At 44.7% G+C, this 25,483-nt stretch overlaps 1 non-coding gene and 1 pseudogene across 1 annotated transcript; both read left to right on the plus strand.

Moving 5' to 3' along the window:
- The first annotated feature begins 1,251 nt into the window (after positions 1-1,251).
- LOC137366829 (uncharacterized) lies at positions 1,252-5,522 on the plus strand (annotated as a pseudogene).
- A 17,671-nt stretch (positions 5,523-23,193) lies between these two features.
- Positions 23,194-23,265, plus strand: trnaa-cgc (transfer RNA alanine (anticodon CGC)). Its single transcript has one exon. It is a non-coding gene; the product is annotated as a tRNA-Ala (tRNA).
- Positions 23,266-25,483: the final 2,218 nt, after the last annotated feature.

Below are 25,483 nucleotides of genomic sequence, written 5' to 3' on the forward strand. Positions count from 1 at the left end.
TGTATCAAAGCGAGGTAGCTGAAGAATTATTCCCCCACTCATATACAGTAAGAGAATCTGACAGATGCAGACATAACTCCACACTCACACACTGTACCAAAGCGAAACAGATGCAGAATTAATCCCACATTCACAAACTGTACAAGGGAGTGACAGACAGAATTAATCCCATATGCACTCAGAGTACCAGAGGGTGACAGGAACAGAATGTCCCTCGACAGCCTTCTAGATTCAACATTGAGTTCAAAAACTTCAGAGTATGACTGTCTTTTGTACTTTATTTTAACCATGGGCCTGCATTAAACTTTTTCTTTCAGATTTCTGCATTTGGACAGATCTGTTCATTGGTCTGTCATTAACACTCTCTCCAGACTAATGCTTTGTCTTTTAATGCAACTAATGACACTCCCTTTGCCTTTGTTCCATGACCTCTGTATCATTTACTCTCTCCTGTCCTCAGCCCTCTCACACACCTTCCCTTGTGTTCTTCTTCCCCTCCACCCCGCCCACTTTACACTTGTTCATAGCCTGTTACATTTCTAACCTTTAACAGTTCTGATGAAAAGTCGCAAACCTGAAACATTAACTCTGTTGTTCTCTCCACAGATGTTCCCAGACCTGCTGAGTATTTCCTTCTGTTTTGATGTGAGTCAGAATTAATGCCGCATTCACACATAGTCCCAGATAGTGACAGAGAGAAAATTCATAGCACATTCACACACAAAACCAGATACTGACAGATACAGAGTTAATATTGCACTTATACACAATACAGTTAGTCACAGATGCAGAATTAATCACCTATTTACAATCTGTGTTTGGTGTATTTATCTCCTGTTCAAATAAATCAGTCAGCAAGTTTGTACTGAACAGAATACCGACAGAATACTGTCTGTGTGATGTGCTGCAAATGTTAAAGCAAGGAATTCAACATTAAATAAGAGGTGGGGGTTGCATTTCAAACTGTGTTTGTGCTGCTTTAACACAGCTCTTTCTCGAGCAGCACCGCTGCTGTCAGAGCCAGGGAGCATTTTGACTGCGGGTGGATATCAGGCGGGAGTGTTGAAAGCTCCTGTCATTGGCAGGAATCACTTTGACTGGCGGCAAGTCTTTGTATGGGATTGGGACAATGAGCCAGCCTGCGGTGCAGTGACGGACTGCTCGCCCAGCTGGAAGGTTGGGAATTTCCGGCGGCTGGGATTTCCGGCGGGCCCGGCGCTCTTTAAACCTCTCTCTCATCCTTCACTTTGTCTGCAGTCGCTGCTTCTTCGCCGCCTCCGTCCCTGAAACATGTCGGAATCGAAAGCTCCGAGATTCAGCGATGCAGCAGTGGAGATTCTGGTGGAACAGGTGAGGTCCCGCAAGGAAGTCCCCTCGGACGGGAGGAAGATGCCCAGACAGACACTACGCCAGGCCTGGGAGGAGGTGGCCCTCAATGTGAATGCCAGGACTGATGTCATCCGGACAGGGGGGCAGTGCCGCAAGAAGTTCAACGACATCACCCGCACTGCAAGGGTAAGACTCCCGGTCACTGCTCAGGGACTGCGACACTGTCAGAAGTGCGTCCTTAACATGATTGGGTTAAACAAGTCACGTGTGACATGTACGATCTCACTGCTGGATTTGAACAGGAGCAGAGAAATAGTTTCTCCTTATTGACTGTATAAAAACCCGCCCAATTTGAACACCTCTATTAAATCTCCCATTATATTCCCCTGCTTTAAGGAGAACAATCCCAGCTTCTCCAGTCTCTCCACATTAACTGAAGACCCTCATTCCTACTATCATTGTGGTACATGGCTCTGCGGCTCTGTTGGTAACACTGTGACCTCTCAGTCACAACTCTGTGATTTCAGGTTCCACTCCAGGACCTGAGCACAACAAACTAACTTGACCCATCAATGAGCAAGTGCTGCTAAGGCCATGAGGAGCAGGTATATACCATATGGCCCCTGAAGTCTGCTCCAACCATCAATACAATCATGGCTGATCTTCTACCTCAGCTCCATTTTCCACCTGCTCCTCATATTCCTCGATTCCCTGAGAGTTTACAAAAGTATCAATCACAGTCTTGTTAATACACAAAGATAAAGCATCTGCAACCTTCTGAGATGTAGAATTCTAATGTTTCACACCCTCTGAGTGAATACATTTCTCCTCCTTTCAGTCCTGCAGGATTGGCCACTAGTACTGAGGCTGTGTCCCTGTGTCTAGATTCCCCAGTTGAAGGATAACCCCTCTCAGTGTCTGCCTTAGCAAACCCCTTCGGAGTTATATATGTTTCAATGAGATCATAGATTTATACAGCACAGAAACAGGCTCTTCGACCCATCATGTCTGTGCCAGCCATCAAGCACTTATCTATTCTAATCCCATTTTCCAGCACTTGGCCCGTAGCCTTAATGCTATGGCGTTTCAAGTGCTCATCTAAATACTGCTTAAATGTTGTCAGGTTTCCTGCCTCTACCACCCCTTCAATCAGTGTTTTCCAGATTTCTCCATCCTCTGGGTGAATGTTTCTTCCCTCAAATCCTGTCTAAACCTCCTGCCCCTTAGCTTAAATCTATGCCCACTGGTTATTGACCCTGCGCTTTTGAGGAACCCTCCAAGATATCATCCTTCCTTACTGCAGTAATTGACTTCCTGTTCAACAGTCCAATGCCACCTCCTCTTTCACACCCTCCCCTGTCACGCCTGAAGATTCTATACCCTGGAATATTGAGCTGCCTGTCCTGCCCTTCCCTCAACCATGTCACAGTGATATCAATAATATCATATTCCCATGTGTTAATCAACGCACGCAATTCATCAGCCTTACTAGTAAGACTCCTTGCTTTAAAACAGATGCAATCCAGCCTTGCATTATTCGCTTGTGCCATACCAGGTCTATATTTGCACTGCCTTCCAGTCTGACTCAATTGCTCTTCTATATTTGACTTGTATCACCACTACTGTCCCTCCACTCTGTATCACACCACCTGCCAAATTAATTTAGCCAGCACCGCCTCCCCCCCCCCCCCCAAAAAAAAAAAGAAAACAGCACTAACAAATCTCCCAGCAAGGATGTTGGCCCCATTTCGGTTCAGGTGCAACTCATCCAACTTGTTCAGGTCCCACCTTCGCTGGAAACAGACCGAGAGATCCAGCCAACTAACGCCCTCCCTCCTGCATCATCTCTTCAGCCACGCATACATCTGCTCTATCCTTCTATTCCTATACTCAGTAGCACATGGCACCAGGGGTAATCCAGAGATTGCAACCTATGAGGTCCTGCTTTTTAATCTGCTACCTAGCTCCCTAAATTCTTGTTACAGGACTTCATCCCTTTTTCTACCTATGCCATTGGTACGAATGTGAGCCACCCCCTCTCATTCTTCTAAACTGCCTAGAGTATGAGCACAATTTGCTCAGCATCTCACCGTAGGGCAACCCTCTCATCCGAGGTACCAACCCAGAACTACCTCCAGGGAAGTATATCCTTCCTTAGGTGCGGAGACCAAACTGCACACAGTACTCCAGGTGCGGTCTCACCGGGTCCCCATACAATTGTAAGTCAGTCAGAGGTGCCACGTTTCCGATGAAATGACAAAGAGAGATCCCGTCTGCCCTCTCAGGTGGATGTAAAAGATCCCATGGCCACTATGTGGAGGAAGAGCAGAGGGACAATTCTTCCCAATATTAATCCCTCAATCAACACCACAAAAGCAGATGATCGGGTCAGAATCACATTGCTGTAATTGGGATCTTGCTGTGCACAAATTGACTGCCGCTTTTCTTCTATTCCAACAGCGTATACACTTCAATTGGCGATAAAGCATTTTACAACGTCATTTGGTCTTCAAAGTTGCTATATAAATGCAAGCCCTTATCTTTGCTAGTATCTGCCATGGTACAGTAGGTCACCTTAGGGTTAGAAATGGTGGATTACAGTCCTATTCCACAGAATTGAGAGCAGAATCTAGGTTAACACTGGTGTTTCCTTTTAGGTAAGATGTCAGACCATGGTCCTGTCCTCTCAGTTGGTGTAAACAATCCCATTGCACTATTTTGAAGATGAACAAGAGAGTTCACCTGGGTTCCCTTGGCCAACATTTATCCCTCAACAAACTGCACTGAAACACATTACCTGATCATTGATCTCAAAGTGGGACCACGCTGTTGGCAAATTGGCTGCCGCATTTCATACATTACAGCAGAGACGAGATTTCCAAGGTCCTCCATTGGCTCCAGACTGTTCGGGACATCTTGAGTCCTGAATGGTGCTATAAAAATACACGTTTTCTTCCTTTATCTGGAGTTTCCCCAACACCTCTTCAGATTACAGCCTCAGACAGCAGAGACTAACTCCCTTCCACTCTCTCCACAGGACAAACTGGCACACAAGCCCAGGAAGAGGACCTATATTCAGGAACTCACCCAGATGGAGCAAGAAGCTCTGGACATCATATGGCTTGGCAGCTGGAGAAGAATGCAGAATGACAGTGTTGGAGGCCGGTTGACACAGGGTGAAGACCTAATTCTCTAATTCTTTCTCTTCTGTTAAACAATCACGTGGACGTTGTGGCGCCCTGCACTCACATTGTGCTGCCCCCTCATCTTGCTGCTATCTAACCTTCCCATCACAAACTGACACTTGCCCCTCTCCCCTCTGTTCCAGGTCTGAGCCATTACTTGGGTCCCGCTGTGTATGAGATGGAAGGGGACCAGCGAACAGAAAAGGCTTTGTCACCAGCTCCAATATTCCAGTACATCAACACGGGATTCGCTGGTGGAAGAGATGTCCAGTTGTCAGGATGCACGGAGAGTGAATCATTCAGGAATGGTGAGCAGAAGCTGGCCATGGTGGAAAGGAGAGTGCAGGAGATGGATGGCCGAAGGGCAAGCTCAGCTTCCAGCTCTGCCGAAGAGCACACGGATGGAGAGTTCACCAGCCCAGCCTTTAAAATGAGGATCTTCCAAGTGCATCATCAACTGCTGGAGGCACTGGACAACCTGTCCAGGAACTGCCTCACCCTGTCTGAGAGGATGGAGGAGTCAGTGTCCATACTGGGTGATGCTCTGTCACAATACCTCACCACCTTGCAGTCACCAAGGAGCCTATGGTGAGCTCCACGGACGCCGCTGTGATGCCCCCTGTCCAGGATCCGGTGGTCCCCGACCTGGCATCGTTGATCGAGGCTCAAACAGGCGCCTTTCAGGCTCTAACCTGTACCGTCTCCTCCGGTTTGGAAAGGCTGGTTGGATTTATTGACCGTGGCTTCGGTCGTGTCACAGCTCTGCTGCAGTCAACTCTCCCACCGGTCAGTGCTGAGTCCTGGCCACATGAGACTGGGACCGTGCACCTGGTGCATTCTGCCCTCTCTCGGGGTGACATTGCATCCGTGCCCGTGTCCATTCCACAACCCAGTGCGGCCACACGGCCAGGAAGCGGGCTGGACCAGACTGCACTGGGGACTGCAGTGATACTGCAGACTGTGAGCAAGACCCCTCAGACTCGGGTTCTGAGGGACCACAGACTATGAGCAACTATTAACACCTGATTGATGACAATCCACTCACAATCCTCACACTGAAACCATGGGAGCTCCTTTGGGAAGGACTTGAGTAGCAAAGAGTGTTGATATATTGTTAATAATGTTGGCACACGGTTTTTGTATACGTGATTTAAATATTAAATCTTTGAAATTCAGACTTTGTATTCCTGGAATGATGCATTGTCAGCAGTGAAGGAAGACTTGCATTTCTATAGAGCCCTTCACAACCTCAGTGCGTCACCTAACGCTCAACAGCCAATGAAGTTATACGGGAAGTGTAGTCGCTGTTGTGATGTGGGAAAATCGGAAGCCAGTTTGTGCACAGCAAGATCCCACAAAAGCCAGATTCCAAAACCCAGATAATATGCTGCAGTAATGTTGGATGAATGATAAATATTAGGCCCCAGGATACCGGGGAGACCCCATCCCCCACCTGCCACTACTGCTCTTCTTCAGACTAATGCCATGGGATCTGTTACATCGACCTGAGAGGGCAGATGGCGTCTTATTTTAATATCTGATCTGGTAGACGGTACTTCTGACAGAGCAGCGCTCCCTCAGTACTGGCACTGGAGTGTGCGCCGAAATTTCCGACTGAAATTGAATTCACCGCCGTCAACTGAGTGTTTGTAATTGAAACTGACTTTACAATCTAGAACTATTCAACTCGATAGATCCCTTCTCTCAGTTTTTCTCAGTGTCTTCTGATGTAAGTAACCATTCACCGACTGTGATCCTGAAGGGAAATTTCTCAAACCAATCCTGGTGATAGTTGGGAGGGAAGAGGGTCTCAGTGTGTTTGCTGGGATTGTGTAGGAGTTAATCTATGAGGCAGCATTCGCAGATAAAATTAGTCGTTTGGTTGTTCAGAGCTTGAGTATTGCTGAAAGTAGAGACATTTTGTCAAAGCTTTTCGTCTTGCACTCATCAGGACAAGCCGCAAGAATACCAATGTAAGGAGAAGCAAGAAATTATACTGTATAAGAAGAAAGTGCTGATTGGTTGGCAGGTGGACTCTTATTGGTAGAGGTGTTGCCATGGAAAATACAATAGTTTATGGTGACTGACAGTTAACTTTGTTTGAAATTTTCATCATGACTCAAATATCAGATTAATTCAATCAGAGTGATACACACGGTCACTGAGAGTATTAACCAACTGCCCTCAGCTGCCAGACTGCAGACAGCTCAACAGGCAAGAGAGGGTTAATCTGGAACGTTGTTATTTCTCTGTCTCTGACACATTTCCAAAGTGTGAGATTAATAATGTCCCTGTCTGTGGTGCAATATCTGTGAGGGGCAAGACTGCATCGCTTGTCTCTTCAAAGTGCAGTACCATTTGGAATCTGGGACTGCTCCTGTCCTCACTCTTGCCTTTCTCTTTGCTGATGGAAAGTTGATGGGAGATCGGAGGGGCAGTATCTCACCTGCAGTGATTCCCTGGAATGTATGGATAGGTGGGCAGTGACTGTGTCTGAGAGCACACCATCAGTGCTGTGTGTGAGACAGATATTGTTCCCCCCTATGATGTGCAGGTGAGTTTATCCATCCTAGTTTTGCCTGGACATCAGGACAGAACCTAACTGTCAGTGCCTGACTGTGCACTGTCTAGCAGAGCGCGGATTATTCACTACCTAACCCGTCCCTGAAAATTGTAAGTGTTGCTGTTCAAACAGTCTTGGGTGAGCCTGTACAGGGATACAGACATTAAGCGTGCAGGCACAGCAACCATTTAGGAAGGCAAAATGGCATGTCAGCCTTTATTAGAAGGGGGTTGGAGTAAAGGAATAAAGAAGTCTTGTTACAATTGTGCAGGCTATTTGTGAGACCACATCTGGAGTACTGTGTGCAGTTTTCATCTCAACATTTAAGAAAGGATATACTTGAATTGGAGGTGGTTCAGTGAAGGTTCAGTAAACCTTCGGGTGAGGGAGTTTCCCTAATAAGGGAGGCTGAGTATATTGATTCGATATTGTCTGGAGTTTAGAGAATGAGAGGCAATCTCATTGAAACATGCAAGATTCTGAAGGAGCTGGATAGGGTAGACAATAAGAGATGGTATCCGCTGGTCGAGGAATGTAACACAGGGGACACAGTCTCAGGATATGGGGCGATCATTTAGGAGTTGGATGAAGAGAAATTACTTCACTCAAAGGGTTGTGAAACTTTGGAATTCTCCACCCCATAGTGTTGTGGATTCTCTAGCATTGAATACATTTCAGGTCGGGATGGACAGATTTTTGGTCTCTCATATAATCAAGGAATATGGCGAGCTGGCAGAAAGTGGAGAAGGAAACAGCATTCAAGGCGAAGTGGAGAAAGAAAGTGCTGAAAACACTCAGCAAGTTTGGCAGCATCTCTGGAGAGAGAACCTGAGTTAACGTTTCAGGTCAATGTGTGTGTGTTTGTGTGTGTGTGTGCGTGTGTGTGTGTATGTGGTGGTGGGGAATAGAAGAAGGAGCTAAGGTTGGAGAGAGAGAGAGAGAGTTGCGTTGTTTGAGTCAGATTGAAAGCCTGAGGAGGAACTGAGAACTGAGCACCCATTCCCTCTGTTGAAGGGCATGCTTTGATGTCACTGAGCTGGTAATCCAGAAGTCCAAGATAATATTTTGGGCACGTCGTTTCAAATCCCACCACGGCAGCTGGTGGAATTAAAATTCAATAAATTAACAGAAAAAAAATTCTGGAACTGAAAAATCTGTCACCTCATTTCAGAAATTGCACTAGAGAGGGGAGAGAGGAGATTTATGAGGATGTTGCCAGTACTGGAAAAATACAGCTGTGATGAAAGATTGGATAGGCAGTGGTTGTTCTCCTTGGAACAGAGGAGGCTGAGGGGAGATCTGATAGAGATGTACAAAATTTTGAGGGTCCTGGATAGAGTGGAGGTGAAGGGCCTATATATCGGACAAGATAGGTCAATGACGAGAGGGGCAAAGATTTAAAGTGATTGGCAGAAAGATTCGAGGGGAGATGAGGAAATGTTTTTCACCCTGTGGGTAGTGGGGCTCTGGAACTCGCAGACTGTAAGGGTTGGAAACCCAGGAACGCTCAACTCATTCAAAAGGTGCCTGAATATGCACGTCGAGAGCTGTAACGTGCTGGGCTATGGAACAAATTCTGGAAGATGGGTTAGTCTGGGTGGCTCGATTCACCGTTGGTGCAGACACGTTGGGCCAAGTGGTCTCTTTCTGTGCCATAAACTTTCTATGATTCTATTATGTGATTCTATGAAAGCTAGTCTCAGGAATTGTGCCATGAAACTATCATCAATTGTCAGCAAAATAATACATTTTGTTCACTAATGCCCTTTACTGATGTACATCTGCCGTCCTTACCTGGTCTGGCATACATGTGACTCCAGACCCACTGCAACGTGGTTTACTCTTAACTGTTCTATGAAATTGCCTCGCAAGCCACTCAGTTGTTAATTAGGGATGAACAACAAATACTGGCCTTGCCAGTGACGCCCACATCCAATACAAAAGCTGTAGAGAAATTCCCTCTGCTCTGGAGAAGTCAGTGCAAGCGGGAATCCTGTTGAGATTCGAGCCAATGGAGTTAAGAGCACAGTAACTGGAGTCGACTGGAGACTGGAATGGAAGGAGACAGGTTGACCTGAGACAGGACTAATACTTTCTGTTCATTGTAACACGTGCTTAGTGAAAAGCCCAGGGCATCTGAAAATACCTGGCGATGGAGACCCAGTCTGTCAGGGTTTATACTTCGGTTCCATGATTGAGAAAGCGTTTTAAGCTGGAGATGGGGGCGCAGAGCGATCCGAGACCATTCTCTGTTCTGTCTCTCTCCTCTCCCGCTCTCTGTTTAATCCTCACTTGGTCTACTCCCCTTCCTGCGCTCTATCTGTCCTTATTCGAAGGCAGTTCGGGGCAGGCTGTATTGAAAAAAAGGAGCCTGCAGAAGTTCCCATCTCATTCAATAGTGATTCGAGTGAAGGGGCGGCACAGTGGCGCAGTGGTTAGCACAGTAGCTTCAACGACTCGGGTTCAATTCTGGGTACTGCCTGTGTGGAGTTTGCAAGTTCTCCCTGTGTCTGCATGGGTTTCCTACGGGTGCTCCGGTTTCCTCCCACATGCCAAAGACTTGCAGGTTGATAGGTTAATTGACCATTATAAATTACCCCTAGAATAGGTAGGTTGTAGGGAGATATAGGAACAGGTGGGGATGTGGTAGGAACAAGGAATCAGTGCAGGATTAGTATAAATGGGTGATTGATGGTCGGCACAGACTCGGAGGGCTGAAGGGCCTGTTTCAGTGCTGTATATCTAAACTAAACATTTCTGGGAGAGGGGAAGGAGTCAAAGGACTGGGCAAAGCGGGAGCCAAGTGACCACACAAAACTGCCTTCGTGATAAAATCACCAGCGCAGCAAACCGCCGACTGGCGGGATCTGAAATGGGAGATTTCACAACCTATCAGAGAGCCACGTTGTAAACGATCAATTAAGACATTGGTTTCGATTTACGAATCGTAGAATAAAAGCCCGCCAATTCCGATGTGGGACAGAAGTGAATTAATATAAAGTTTTACTTTTGAGACAATTTGATAAACTTCGTAATTTTTTCGAGTATTGCTGATAACAAAGACATTTGTCGAACATTATCCTCTTTCACTCATCAGGACAAATCTATAGAATACCAATGGAAAGACAAACAGTACATTTATACTATGTAAGGGAGTTCTGATTGGTTGACAATTGGATTCTGATTGGTAGAGACGTTGCCATGGAGAATGCAGCAGTTTATGGTGACTGACAGTTCACTGCCAATCAGAGTCAATGTGCCTGGTTTTATTTCAAGCAAAGTTTGGCAGTTATCTTATCTATTCTCATTGTCCTGTATTTTCACCATAGCCATCTATTTTTCTTCCCTTCAGATAATTATTCAATTCTCTTTTGAATACCTCAGTTGAATCTGCCTCCACTACACTCTCAGGCAGTGAATTCCAGATCCTAATCACTCTCTACGTGAAAACGTTTTTTTCTCCTGGTTGCTATTGCTTCTTTGCAATCGCCTTAACTTGGTGTCGACTCATTCTCGACCCTTCCACAAAAGTGAACAGTTTCACACTGTCTTTTCTGTCCAGACCCCTCATGATTTTGAATACCTCGATCAAATCTCCTCTCAACCTTCTCTTCTCCAAGGAAAAGAGACCCAGCTTCTCCATTCTATTCAGGTAACTGAAGTTCCTCATCCCTGGAACCATTCTCACGAATCTTTTCTGCAACATCTCTAATGGGTTAACATTCTTCCTGAAGTGTGGTGTCTGGAACTGAAACTAATACTCCAATTGAGACCGAATCAATGTTTTATACAAGTTTATCACGACTTCCTTGATTTTGTACTCTATTTATAAAGCCCAGAATCCTGTATACCTCATTAACTACTTTCTCAACCTGCTGTGCCACTTTCATTGATACGTGTCCTTAAAGCCCCAGATCCTACTGTTCTTGCACCCTCTTTCGAATTGTATTCTTTAGTTTATATTGCATCTCCTCATTCTTCCTTCAAAAATGTGTCACTTCTCACTTTTCTGTATTGAACATCGCCTGCTTCTTCTCCGCCCATTCCACCAGCCTGTCTGTGTCCCCTTTCAAGTTTACCACTCTCCTCCTCACAGTTCACAATACTTCCATGTTTTGTGTCACTCGCAAATTTTGAAATTGCGCCCTGTACATTCAGGTATAGGCCGTTAATATATATCAGGAAAAGCAAAGGTCCCAACACTGACCCATGGGGAACTCCACTATATAACTTCGTCCAGTCCGAAAAGCAACTGTCCGTCACTACATTCTGCTTCCCGTTGCTCAGCTAAATTCATATCCGGCCTGCCATTTCCCTTTTAATCCTTCGACTCTAACTTTGTTTATAAGCCTGTTATGTGGCACTTTATCAAATGCCTTTGGAAGTTCATGTACACCACATCCTTCACATTCCCCTCATCAACCCTCTCTGTTACCTCATTAGAAAAACTCAAGCAAGTTAGTTGAAGACGATTTGCCCTTTACAAATTCCTCCTGGCTTTCCTTAATTAATCCACCTTTGTTTAAATGACTATTAAATATTTCACAAATTATTTTCCTAAAACCTTTCCCACCACCGAAGTTAGCTTGTCTTCCTGTAGGTGCTGGGCTTAACTTTGCACCCTATTTTGAAGTAGGGTGTAAGGTTTACAATTCTCCAGTCCTCTGGCACCACCAGTCTAAGGAAGACTGGAAAATTATTATCAGTGACTCAGCAATTTCCACCATCACTTCCCTCAGTATCCTTCGATGCATCTCGTCTGGTCCTGGTGCCTTATCAATTTTACATACAGCTAGCATATCCATTTCCTCCCCTTTATCAATTTTTAGTTTTGTCTTTCTCAAAGTTAAACGACGATTCCAATCAGAAGTGAGCATCGTCTTGTGAAAAGTGAGAGCCGGGCAGAGCCCTCAAACTGCCCCTTATTCTGCACTGTAATAATTGCACTCTGAGGTATTACACTGCAATAAGATGTTGTGAGTAAAGGCTGCATTTGCTGACAATGCAACCGTTAGGTGGCGCTGTATTTGCACATGAGGAATTGCAGCCTGTTCCACTGACACCTAAATGTCTGTGAAATTCACGCAACTACCAGGATGAAAGATGGCGCTGCTCAATTTATCACAGGAAATGCTTCCGGCTGGTTAGTTCCAGCAAGCTCACCTTACATGAAGTTGGATGGAGGTCCAATAATATACTAGTATGGAGTATAGGATGCTAACTGTAACCCTCAGAGCCATTTCATATTCCAGTAATACCATTTAGTACAAAAGGAATGTTATGATTGAATTTCCATGTTCTGATATTTAGGGAGACAGTGAATTGGCAACCCGATCGATGGAGAATAAAATCGGGCAGAGTATAAAATGTGCTGGCAATTCATTATCCACTTTTTATATGTCAACACAACTAAATCACTCGCTCCAGACCTTGCTTCTCTCCTCCACTCCCCTGGTTGGTTGTTCCCCGCTCCTCGACCCCCCGCTCTCCGGCAACTCGCTTCCCACTTAACCTCCTCCCCACAATGCTCCTGCTCTAGGCCACGCCGCTTCCCTCCTCTCGGCCACTCGCTCCCACGTTTAATTGTTCTCTGCATGCCTGCCGAAGAAGAAATGCATGCCATGAGGGGTGATGGGGTGACGGAGGAGCGAGTGGCCGAGAGGAGGGAAGCGGTACTGTCAAGAGCTGGGGTGGGGGAGCAGAGGGGGGGGGGGAGCTGGAGACCGGGGTGGCATGAAGCGAGGAGTGGGGAACAATCGGACATGGGAGTGGGGGAACAGCGAGGTCTGCAGCGAGTGGCCGAGGGAGGAGAAAGATACCCTCCAAGAAGATGTAAAGGCATTGGAGAAGTACAGCAAAGATTCACGAGAATGGCACTGGGATGAAGAACTTCAGTGATGAAGATATGTTGCAGTAGTTGGGACTGTTTTCCTTGGCGAAGAAAAGGCTGAGAGGTGATTTGATCGAGGTATTCAAAATCATGAGGGGTCTGGACAGAGTGGATAGGGGGAAACTTCCCACTCATGAAAGGATCGAGAACGAGAGGGCACAGATTTAAAGCAATTGGTAAAAGAAACAACAACGACATGAGGAAAAACTTCTTCACACAGGCAGTGGTTAGGATCTGGAATACACTGCCTGACAGTGTGGTGGAGGCAGGTTGAATCGAGGCATTCTAAAGGTAATTAGACTCTTATGTGAACAGGAAGAAAGTGCAGGGTTATGGGGAGAAGGCGGGCGATTGGCATTAAGTCAATTGCTCATTCAGAGAGCCAGTGTGGGCACGAGGGGGCAAATGGCATTCTTGTGCTCTGTAACAGTTCTGCAATTTTGTCAGAAGGGATACCTCTCGCCATTATGGTTAAAACTGCTGCTTTAAGGTCAAAATAGATTATGTGCTTGACGACACTCTGTGGTAAAAGAGAAACAAGCACTCAAGTGGGTCAGTTATTGGGTTATTAGGCTCTGCTTGCATAATTGTATTAAAATGATTGGAGTAGAAATGTGCCGGATCAGACAGTCCTCAAATCACTTTCAGACCTGGAAATCTCCCCAAACCCCTCCACACTGGGATTAAATAGGGAGCTCCCACAGCCCTGTGATGATGGAGGATTGGTTAAGGGGATGATTGTGATTGGTAGTTTGAAAGTTATGGCAGTGTTTTATTTAAGGGTCTCGCTCTGATTGGTCTATTTAGACATCCATGCCACCGTTGTGTTTATTTTACCATTGACTATGTACTTGTTGACCTTTCTGCCAATGGGAACAGTTTCTCCCCATTTGCTATATCTGGATCTCTCTTGAGTTTCAACACTTCGATCAAATCTCCTCTTATTCTTCTTATCAGAAATAGCCCATCAGTGTCAGAAACTCCAAAATAAAAGCAAAATACTGCAGATGCTGGAAATCTGAAGTAAAAACAAGAAATGCTGGAAATACTGTGCAGGTCTGACAGCATCTGTTGGAGAGAGAAGCAGTGTTAACGTTTCAGGTCAGTTCAAATGAATGGTCACTATCTGAAACGTTAAATCTACTTCTCTCTAAACAGATGCTGCCAGACCTGCGTTCTCTTGGTTCAGGTCCCCTGTTGCTCCATCGATCGGGTTCGGGGGGGGGGGGGTGGGGAGCGGTGGGCTGGCAATCACCGAGGCCCCTTGAACGCAGGCAAGACCTGGCATGGTGGAATCCAGCGTCGCCCCCCCCTCCAACACCAACTCCCCCACAACTCTAGCACCCCGCCCCCTGCCCACTCCACTCCAAAGCCACAGCAATATGCTTCACGCTTAAATGCCCTGCGACATGGACTGGCAAGCCACTCAGTTCTCAAGGGCAATTAGGGATGGACAACAAATGCTGGCTTTGCCAGTGACGCCCACATCCCATGAAATAATTTTTTAAAAAGGCTGATATCTGCAAAGTGAAGCCATCGCTCACATATAGAACTGGATACTGAAAGGAACTATGTGAGTCCCAAATTCATATACAGTACCAGAGACTGATAGATCCAAAGTGAAGCCATCATTCACAGAAAGAACTGGAGACTGAAAGACACAGAATAAGTCCCACTTTCACATAAAGAACCAGAGACTGATAGATACAAAGCGAAGCCATCATTCACATATAGAACTGGAGACTGAAAGAAACAGAATGAGTCTCACTTTCACATAAAGGACCAAAGAGAGATAGACACAAAGTGAAGCCATCACTCACATATTGACCTGGAGAGTGAAAGTAACTAGGTGAGTCCCACAGTCACATACAGTACCAGAGACTGATAGCTACAAAGTGAAGCCATCACTCACATATAGAACTGAAGACTGACAGACACAGAATGAGGCTCACATTCACATACAGTACCACAGACTGATAAATACAAAGTGATTTCATCACTCACATATAGAACTGAAGACTGACAGACACAGAATGAGGCTCACATTCACATACACGACCACAGACTGATAAATACAAAGTGATTTCATCACTCACATATAGAACTGAAGACTGACAGACACAGAATGAGGCTCACATTCACATACACTACCACAGACTGATAAATACAAAGTGATTTCATCACTCACATATAGAACTGAAGACTGACAGACACAGAATGAGGCTCACATTCACATACACGACCACAGACTGATAAATACAAAGTGATTTCATCACTCACATATAGAACTGAAGACTGACAGACACAGAATGAGGCTCACATTCACATACACTACCACAGACTGATAAATACAAAGTGATTTCATCACTCACATATAGAACTGAAGACTGACATACACAGAATGAGGCTCACATTCACATACACGACCACAGACTGATAAATACAAAGTGATTTCATCACTCACATAAGAACTAAAGACTGACAGGCACAGAATGAGGCTCACATTCATGTATAGTACCACAGTCTGTCAGATACAGAATGAATCACACACTGACACGCCACCATCGGAAAATAACAGAAAAATAATGAATCTCACACGCACATACAGTCCCAGAGACTGACTGATATAGAATGAAGGTTTCAGTCTCATGCAGTAACAGAGACTGACATATGCAAAATATGTCCCACATTCAAACACGCTATCAGAGATTGTCAGTTACAGCATTAATTCTGCAACCACACAGTGTGCCAGGGATTGATAAACAGAAAATTAATTCAATGCACATATACTGTACCAGAGACTGACAGAATTATAACTCTGCTTGTATTTATAAGTTCACACACTGCCAAAGAGTCGAAGAGTCGGGACATGATGCTAAAGCAGTGCTAAACACTAGTTGGAGTGCAGCTAGAGTATTTCTGGTCACTGCTTTACAGGAAGGATGTGATCCTGCTAGAGGCGGTACAGAGGAGATTTGTGAGGATATTGGCAGGATTGGATAATTTTAACTGTGAGAAAATCGAAACATAGAATCATAGAACGTTTATGGCACAGAAATAGGCCATTGTCCCATTGTGTCTGGGCTGGACAAAATACGAGCCATCCAGTCTAATCCCACCATCCAGCATTTGGTCCATAGCCCTGCAGGTTCGAGCATTTGAGGTGCAGATCCAGACATCTTTTAAATAGATTGAGGTTTTCTACCTTTAATACCCTGTCAGACAGCGAGTTTCAGACTTACACCATGCTCTAGGAGAAAAAAAAACACTCATCCTCCCTCTCCTCTTTCTACCAAGCAATTTAAATCTATGCCCCCCAGTCACTGACCTCTCTGATAAGGTAAATAGGTCCTTTACATTCACTCTATCCAGGCGCCTCACAATTTTGTACATTTCAAATCTCCCCTCAGTCTTCTCTGTTCCATGGAGAACAACTCTTATGCTGAGTATGCGGGGGCTGTTATCTTTGGAACTTCGGAGGGGGGAGGGGCAGAATATTGGAGGTCTTCAAAACTTACGAAGTGCCAAGATAGAGTGGACAGGAAGGATCTATTTCACTCTGCAGAAAGGTCAATATCAAAGGGGCAAACATTTAAATTAATTGGCAGAAGGATTAGAGGAGAGTTCAGGAGTATTCATTTTCACCCAGAGGGCAATGGGTGGCCTGGACCTCACTGCCTGAAAGGGTGGTAGAAGCAGAAGCCTTTATGACATGTAACACAATCTTAGACATGCACTTGACGTATTGTAGCATACAGGGCTATGGACCAAAAGACAGAAAGTAAGATGAGACTGGACAGCACTTATGCGGCTGGCGTGGACACAATGGGCCGAATGGCCAATATCTGTGCGTGGAATTTTTAAGGATCTATGTTTTTAATTGATACTGTGTCATTCACTCTTTTTGTGAATGAGATCTTACATGTTATGTCGATACCAGCCTGCTCTCATTGAATTAATGCAATATATTTCACATAGATACTATATGATGTTTCAGAACTGGTTCGCAGTTTATATCAGGCTGGACTAAGGGAATGGACATTTCAGTTAAATTATATGCGTAAGTTTTAAACTGGTATCTGAGTTTGTATACTGTATTTCCAGATCTCAATCTCAATCTGATCACAGACATTGAATTTGACTTGTTTCTAATTTATATGTCAGGGCATACTATGGGAATTAGTACCACCAATTTTAAACCCATAATGTGTCTGAATGTTGGAGTGATGTTTAATGAGAATCTCAGGGTACATTATTGGGATTCAAACAAGTGCCATCTGGTATCTAACTTGGAGCTAAGGCTGCACTATTGTGGGACTAACACAGTGACAATTTGATAGTGAGTTTGGACTGGAGTTTATGTGTCTGTCTGTCAGTGGGGCTGAGTTGCGGTGACATGGAAGCAGCGTCTATCCATTTCCATCTCTGGGTATTGAAGATGGCGTGTTTAAGACAGCAGTTAGTGTTGATCTATCAGTCAGTGCAGGAGGAGAGAGAAAAGCAGAGGGGCTGGAGGGACAGAGAGAGACTAACTTGTATCTTTACATCAATCAATACAGCTCCATGTGCAAAGAACTTAACAATTTAATGATAAATATTGTTTAAAATACTCCAGGTAATGTCTGAGGTAAGCGATGGTATAATAGTGGTGCACATAGATTAGATTAGATATACAGCACTGAAACAGGCCCTTCGGCCCACCGAGTCTGTGCCGACCATCAACCACCCATTTATACTAATCCCACACGACCATATTCCTACCAAACATCCTCACCTGTCCCTATATTTCCCTACCACCTACCTATACTAGTGACAATTTATAATGGCCAATTTACCTATCAACCTGCAAGTCTTTTGGACTGTGGGAGGAAACCGGAGCACCCGGAGAAAACCCACGCAGACACAGGGAGAACTTGCAAACTCCACACAGGCAGTACCCAGAATCGAACCCGGGTCCCTGGAGCTATGAGGCTGCAGTGCTAACCACTGTGCCACTGTGCCGCCCTATCCACTGTGCCACTGTGCCACATAGTTGCCTTCCAAGCAATAGATCCGGGATCGAACCTTGACCATCGCAAATCCCCAGCTTTTAATGCCTTTTATATCAGAAACTCAAGATCTGAACGAAATTTGATCCTGCCAACAGGGATTGTGTGTCTATAATGGGAAAGTGTTTCACACGAATGAAATAAAGCTTTTTAATGCTTTCTCTTTCATATCACATTCCGTCTAGCTTCATATTCAGCTTTTCTATTGCTGCTTATTATCTGTCCTGAAGTGTACAGGAGAAAAGCAATAAAATTGCACGGCTTTAGTGAACTTCATTCATTTCCAGTATTTTTGCCCTCTGCTGCTTCCCGTTTCTTATCTAAATGTCCATTGTCTACCAGAGGCGGGTTTTTCTTCAGAAAGATCAATCCTGCAGACGCCGGAAAACTGAAATAATAACAGAAGATGCTGGAAAGACTCAGCAGGCCACATAGCATCTGTGGAGGGAGGAAGGTGGGATTAACGTGTCGGGTCCAGAGTAGTGTCACCGATCTTAACCCTTAACCCGAGCTTCCCTCCCATACAGAAACTATAGGAGCTGATGGGTCTTACCAGCATTTTGAGCTTTGATTTGTATCTTATTTCTGTCTGTATTTCATCCCTTTCCCCTTGTAATGGTTTCTGTGAAACGTCCAGCGTTGTGCTCAGATCATCGTGTATTTATGTTTTGTTTATTTGAACTGATGTAAACAATGTAGAGTAAAATATAACAGGGCACATTTACAAAGAGCCAAGCAATGCAGTTTAATCAAGACTCGATTGATTTGTTCTTCATTGGGTGATTTATTCTTTATCTGACAGACTGTGGTCCTGTATATGAATATGGGACTCTTTCTGCGTCTGTCCGTCTCCGCAACGATATTTGAGTAATGGCTTCACTTTGCATCTGCCAGTCTGTGGTACTGAATATGAGTGTGGGAATCATTCTCTCTCTTTTCTCTACAATAATGTACTTGAGTGTCGGCTTCAGTTTGGACTAATGGGATTGAAATTTCGTCTTTCAGTCGGACTCAAAGTGAATTTTTTAGACTGATACGTGTGCGATGTATTATTGGGATAAATTCAGTTCCCTTCAACCATGTATAGTGTGTCAATTCTATCTGATATTAAATGTGCAGTTAAGTCTACCGTGGCACAGTGTCTTTCAATGTGACAGGTCGTGTGATTTTGGGCTGAGATTTATATATTTACCTGTCAGCAGGTATTTTATAGGAGGTGGCATTTGTGGTCATCCCTTACTGCGCAGCAACTGAGTAATGCACTTCAGAGTCAAACACATTGCTGCGGTTCTGGACTCACATGTAGGTGAGACCAGCTAACGACAGAGAGCACAGGGAAACATTAGTGAAAGTCCCTTTCAATGTTAGAATTTGTGTGTCAATTAATTGAATTTATTGATTAATTGAACATTAATTCCACCAGCTGCTGTGTGCGATTTGAACCCGTGTAGCAATGAGATGAGCTTGGATGGTTGGACTACTAGTTTAGTGATATGACTACAACGCCATGGCTCTTCCACCACCCCCTCCCCACCCCCCGCCCACCAAACATCCCCCAATCCCGCAATAACTTCTGCACTTCTGCTGTGTTTGACCGTTGGATTGAAAATATATCTGTAGCACTTGGGATCTTGGGAAAATATGAACTAGGAGCCGGAGTTGGACACGCGGCCACTCGGGCCTGATCCACCATTCTACAAGATCATGGTTAATCTGATTGTGACCGCATCTTCACATTCCCGCCTACACCCGATGAACTTTTAACCCCTTGTGTAACAAGAATATATCTACCTCTGCCTTAAAAATATGCAAAGACTCTGCTTCCACCGCCTTTTGAGGAAGAGAGTTACAAAGACTCACGACATTTAAAAAAAAATAAAACAATCTCCTCATCTCTGCCTTCAATGGGCGACCCTTATTTTTAGATAGTGACCCGTAGTTCTAGATTCTCCCACAGGAGGAAACATCCTTTCCACATCCCCCCTGTCAAGACCCCCCAGAATCTTCTATACTTCAATCAAGTCAGCTCTTACTTTTCGAAACGGCACTGGATGGAAGCCTAACTTGTACAACCATTCCTCCGAAGACAACCTGCCCATTCCATGTATTAGTCTTGTTAATCTTCTCTGAACAGCTTCCTTAAATAAGGGAACCAATACTGTACACAGTCCTCCGGATGTGATTTCACTGATTCTCTGTATAACTGAAACATAACATCCCTACTTCTGTATTCAATTCTCCTCGCAATAGTAAGAGCAGTAAGAGCCTGCCTACCCCTGCTCTCTGTGACTGTGGACCTGATGGTCTGTCAGTGTATCTGTGTGCTGGGAGTGATAATGTACCGACTGCGTGTGGGAAGGATGTTGTTGATAGCTTGGGTGGAGGAATCATCACATTCATGCTGCTTGATGGAATTTTTTGATGGGGCAACAGAGGAGATGAATAGGATAATGTATTTGTTGTTGTGTACATGAGCATCCAAAAAGATTTGATAAATTGTCACATAACAGGATTGTCAGCAAGGTTAGAGCACATGGAGTAAAGGGGACAGTATCCGTGTGAATACGAAGTTGGCTGAGTGTTCGGACACAGAGTAGTGGTGAACAGCTGTTTTTTTTTGGACTGGAGGAAGGTAAACATGGGGTTCCCCATGGTGTTAGGACCCCTGCCTTTCTTTATCCATATTAATTACGTTGACTTTGGTGGACAAGTACATTTGCACAATTTATACATTGCACAATATTTGGAAGTATTGAGAGATGTGAGGAGGATAGTGACAATCTTCAAGAGGACACGGCCAGGCTGGTGAAATAGGAAGGCAAGTGGCAGATGAAATTTATTGCAGAGAAGTGTGAAGTGATTTTTTTCATTCTGAAAATCGAGCAGAGGCAAGGTAAAATATAGGACACAATTCGAAAGGGGGTTCAGGATCAGAGGGAGCTGGGGTATATGTGCAAAAATTGGTGACGGTGTCGGGGCTGGTTGAGAAAGTGGTTTACAAGGGAAACTGAATTCCTGGCTTGAAGGCTTCATAAATACAGGCATAGAGTACAAAAGCTAGGACGTTATGATAAACCTTTATAAAACACTGGTTCAACCTCAACTGGAATATTGTGTCCATTTCTGTGCACCACACTTTCGGAAGGATGTTAAGGTACTAGACTCACGCTCCCCAGGCAGCAAACCTCAGCCTATAGCAGTCCAGTGCCAACACTGCTCACAAACCGGAATGTAATCAGGTGCAAGTGTCATGCTCGGAGTCCGCTCTTGCTTCATGTTCGATGCCCCGTCACTCTTCCTCTAACTTTCCTAATCTAACTTCAGATACCAGGCTTCAGACTGCTGGGGCACCTGTCATATTGATTTGCATATGAATCAACATTCCTACATCGTTTTCAGGATCAAATCCTGGAATTCCCTCAATAAAACCACCAGGGAATCAGTGAATGATACAGCACAGATTGGGATCTATTCTTCCAATGTGCAGTGGGACTTGGGTGTCCTTGTCAATAAGTCACTGAAAGCGAACATACAGGTGTAGCAAGCAATTAGGAAGGCTAATGGGATGTTAGCCTTTATCGCAACAGTATTTGAGTAAAGGAGTAGTGAAGACTTGCTTCAATTGTACAGAACTTTGGTTAGACCGCACTTGGAGTACTGTGTGCAGTTTAACCCCCTTTACCCGAAAAAGGATATTATCACCATAAAGGCAGTGCAACGAAGGTTCATCAGAATTTTTCCCAGGATGGCGGGACTGTCCAATGAAGAGAGATTTGTAAAAGTGGGCCGACAGTCTCTAGAGTTTCGAGGAATTAGCGGTGATCGCATTGAAACCTGCAAAAGACTTAAAGGGATGCACTGGTCGCTGCAGGTAAGATGTTTCCACTGGTTGGAGAGTCTAGAACCAGGGAACATAATTTCAAAATAGGTAGGGAGCCACTTAGGACAGATATAAGGAGGCATTTATTTGCTCAGAGCGTTGTGAATCTTAGGAATTCTCGACCCCAGTTGGCTGTGAGTACGTTTCAAGCAGAGATTGACAAATTTCGTAAAATAGGGATATGGGGATAGTGTGGGAAAATTGGATTGTGGAGCAGGCTCGATGGGCTGAATGGCTATTCCTATTCCTATGTTCCTATGTCTCCCCAGACATTCTATCATCAAGAAAGACAAATATATTAACATGTTGGAAATATTATTTTCAGAAGTCACATGTCATATTGATTTGGCTATGTAACAACTTCATTGTGGCCGGGTTCAAACCCTGAAATTCCCTCAATAAAAACCACCAGAGAATGATGAAGCACAGATTGGAGTCTTTTCGGCCCATTGTTCCTGTTCTGGCTCTTATATAGCGTCATTAAATTAATCCCACTCCCTCCCTGTTCATTCCCTGTAGCCCTGTAGGTTTTCCGCTTTAGGTATTTATCCAGTTACCCTTTGAAAGTTATTACCGAATCTGCTTCCACCGCTCTTTCACAGAGTTTATTCCAGATCTCAATAATTCACAATTGTTCTCTGCTGGTTCTTTTTGTCAATTACCTGAAATCTGTGTCCTCTGGTTCCCACACTTCTGCCACTGGTGCAGTTTCTCCTCACTGATAACATCTAAAGATTGCATGATCTTGGGCACTTCCATTAAATTTGACTTTAACCTCCGCTTCCCCGCAGTGAAAACCCAGTGTTTCTCCAGTCTCTCCACATAACTGATGCCTTTCGTCCCTGATACCATTCTGGCAAAGCTCCTCTGAATCCTCTCTTAGGCCTTGACTCCATTTTAAAGTTCCCAGAATTGGACACAACATGTGAACTGGGGCTTAAACAGTCCTTTATAAAGATTTTGCCCAACTTCACTGCTTTAGAATTCAAACTTGCGTTATAATTGCAAGGACGATTCGGAACTCCACAGAAACGCTCTCGTGCGTTACAATAGTGAGCGCTGGGATCAGAGTGGGGGAAAATTTGCTCCTTTATATGTAATTACCCCACATTATGAAGCCAAGTACATCTGTGGGAATGTATAGAAAAGTAAAGGACACATTTCATTGCCCTTGTTTCATACAAGAGGCATCGGCAATTTGGACAGGTGTCAGGACGGCGGAAAGACTGCTGATACTGATGAAGACTGAGAACATGATAAATACAAAGAATCAATTGTGAAGCACTGCAGTCAGAGTTGGGGATGTAGCTCAGTGGTAGAGCGCATGCTTCGCATGTATGAAGTCCTGGGTTCAATCCCCAGCATCTCCAAGTAGTTTTGAGAGGAGCGTTGCACCGCAACGGCAGTGCTGCACCGCTAAACTTTATGTTTAAATTCGAAGCAATAAATCGGTTTACTCAGTCAATTATATTGTCGCAGGACTTCATCGCACACCCTCTGGGCAGTCCACCTCAGCTGATAGCAGTCCAGTGTCAACACAGCTCACAGACGGGAATGTATCTCAGTGCAGTGTCGTGCTCGCAGTCCACACTTGCTTTATGCTGGATCCCCTGTCACTGTTCCACTCACTTTCCTAATCTAATGTCTAATGTCAGACTGGGCACTGCTGGGGCAAGACTGAGAGTTGGGTATTTGCGTGAGAAGCAGAAAGGGTGATGGAGTCTTGGGGCATGGAATCATAGAAAGGTGACAGCACAGAAGGAGTTCATTCAACCCGTCCAGCTCTCTGCAAGAGCAATTTAGCTGCTCCCACTTCCCTGGCATTTCCCCTTAGCCCTGCAATTATCTCTTTTGATCTTCAGGCGCTTATCCAATTCCCTTTTTAAAGCCACTCTTGAACTTGACTCCACCACAGTCTCAGGCAGTTTATTCCAGATCCTAACCACTCACTGGAGAAAGAAGATTTCCCTCCTGTCGCTTGTGATTCTTTTCTCGATCACCTTAAATTTAAATGATCTGGTTCTGGACCCGTCCACCAATGGGAACAGTTTCTCTCTATCGGCTCTGTTTTTACCCCTCATGACATAAAACCAAACAGTGTGCTGGATTTTGTGTCCATCAGTCCTTAAATTAATTTCAGCATATTCCCAACTCTCAAGCTGGTTTTACACTGCACTCCTTTGAGGGCCTCTCTGAGCAATCACTCTCAGTATCAGCAGATACTATTTACTTTTATAAACCTTTCTGAGCCACACAAGTAACAAGTGACGATTCAGCTCCCAGCTCACACCTCTTCATGCAATCTTACAGCTGATTGACAGTTACCGGCAACTAACTGTTTCTGTTAACTAGATTGCAGTTTCTCTCACGGTTTTTTAAAGTACGAGGTTAAATTCAAAATAACAAGCAAAATTTCGCTTTGTGATTCGCTCAACAAACCCACCACAGAATTCTCACTCTTACCAAATTCCCAATTTTTACACTATCTTTCGTTGCTCTCCTTTTATGACCACTCTATGCAAACTCACTCTTTACTATTCAAATGCTGCCTTGATGGAAATTAGGAACATAGGAATACAGGAAATATAAACAGGAAAAGGTCATTCGGCCTGTTGGGCGTTCTCGGCCATTCAAACTGATCATGACTGATCATCTGCCTCTATGCCATCCCCGCCCCCACCCCCCCCCCCCCCCCGCCCGCCAGACTAACCCCATATTCCTTGATGTCATTCATACCCAGAAATCTATAGGTTCTGTCTTGAACATGTCTAATGATTGAGCTTCCACAGTCCTCTGTGGTAGGTAATTCCACAGATTCACCACCCTCTGAGCAAATAAATTCCTCCTCATCTCAGTCTTAAATGGCCTACCCTTTATTCTGAGACTATGTGTACTGGTTCTAGACTCACCAGCCAGAAGAAAGATCCTATCCTGTTACTCACTGTAAGAATTTTGTGAGCTTCAATGAGACCACCTCTAATTCTTCTGAACTCTGGAGAATTGAGTCCCAGTTTCCTCAATCTCTCCTCGCAAGACTGGCAATGTTTCACTCCATATTTCATTTCTGGTTGTACAAGACTGAGTGCTGTTACTTTGTTTGTGGGTCAACCTCACTTCCTCTCAGCCTCTGCTTCTGCAATTACTCTCTCAACGCATCCTGGCTTGAAGTTCTGCGAGCTGGAGCAAGTGACGCACTCGCCCTTCCTTCCAGTTGTCATGTCTCAACGTAGCTCAGACTGGAACATGGATACGGCCGCCTTGTTACTGCTGTTTGGTGAGTCGTTAAAGAACATTATAACAAAACTGCTAGATTCCGTGTCTGTGAGGGAGACGAGTGTGCAAAAGGCAGAGGGAGATTGGAACTGAGCCCGGAGGTGACCGATCTCCTGCAGCTCAGTGAGTGAAAACAACGTTTACTTCGGTGTGTAGTATTCGAGTTTGGAAAGCTATTGCAGAAGAGGCTTCCTTGTGCCGACCTCGTAACCTCTTGATCTGCTGCCTTTGATTGACAGAGACAGAATTAAACTCATCCTCGCATACAGTAACACAAAGTGACAGATACCTATTGAATCCATCACTCATCGAGAA

This window comes from Heterodontus francisci, unplaced genomic scaffold, assembly GCF_036365525.1.
Source record: "Heterodontus francisci isolate sHetFra1 unplaced genomic scaffold, sHetFra1.hap1 HAP1_SCAFFOLD_241, whole genome shotgun sequence".
In the NCBI taxonomy this organism is placed as follows: domain Eukaryota; kingdom Metazoa; phylum Chordata; class Chondrichthyes; order Heterodontiformes; family Heterodontidae; genus Heterodontus; species Heterodontus francisci.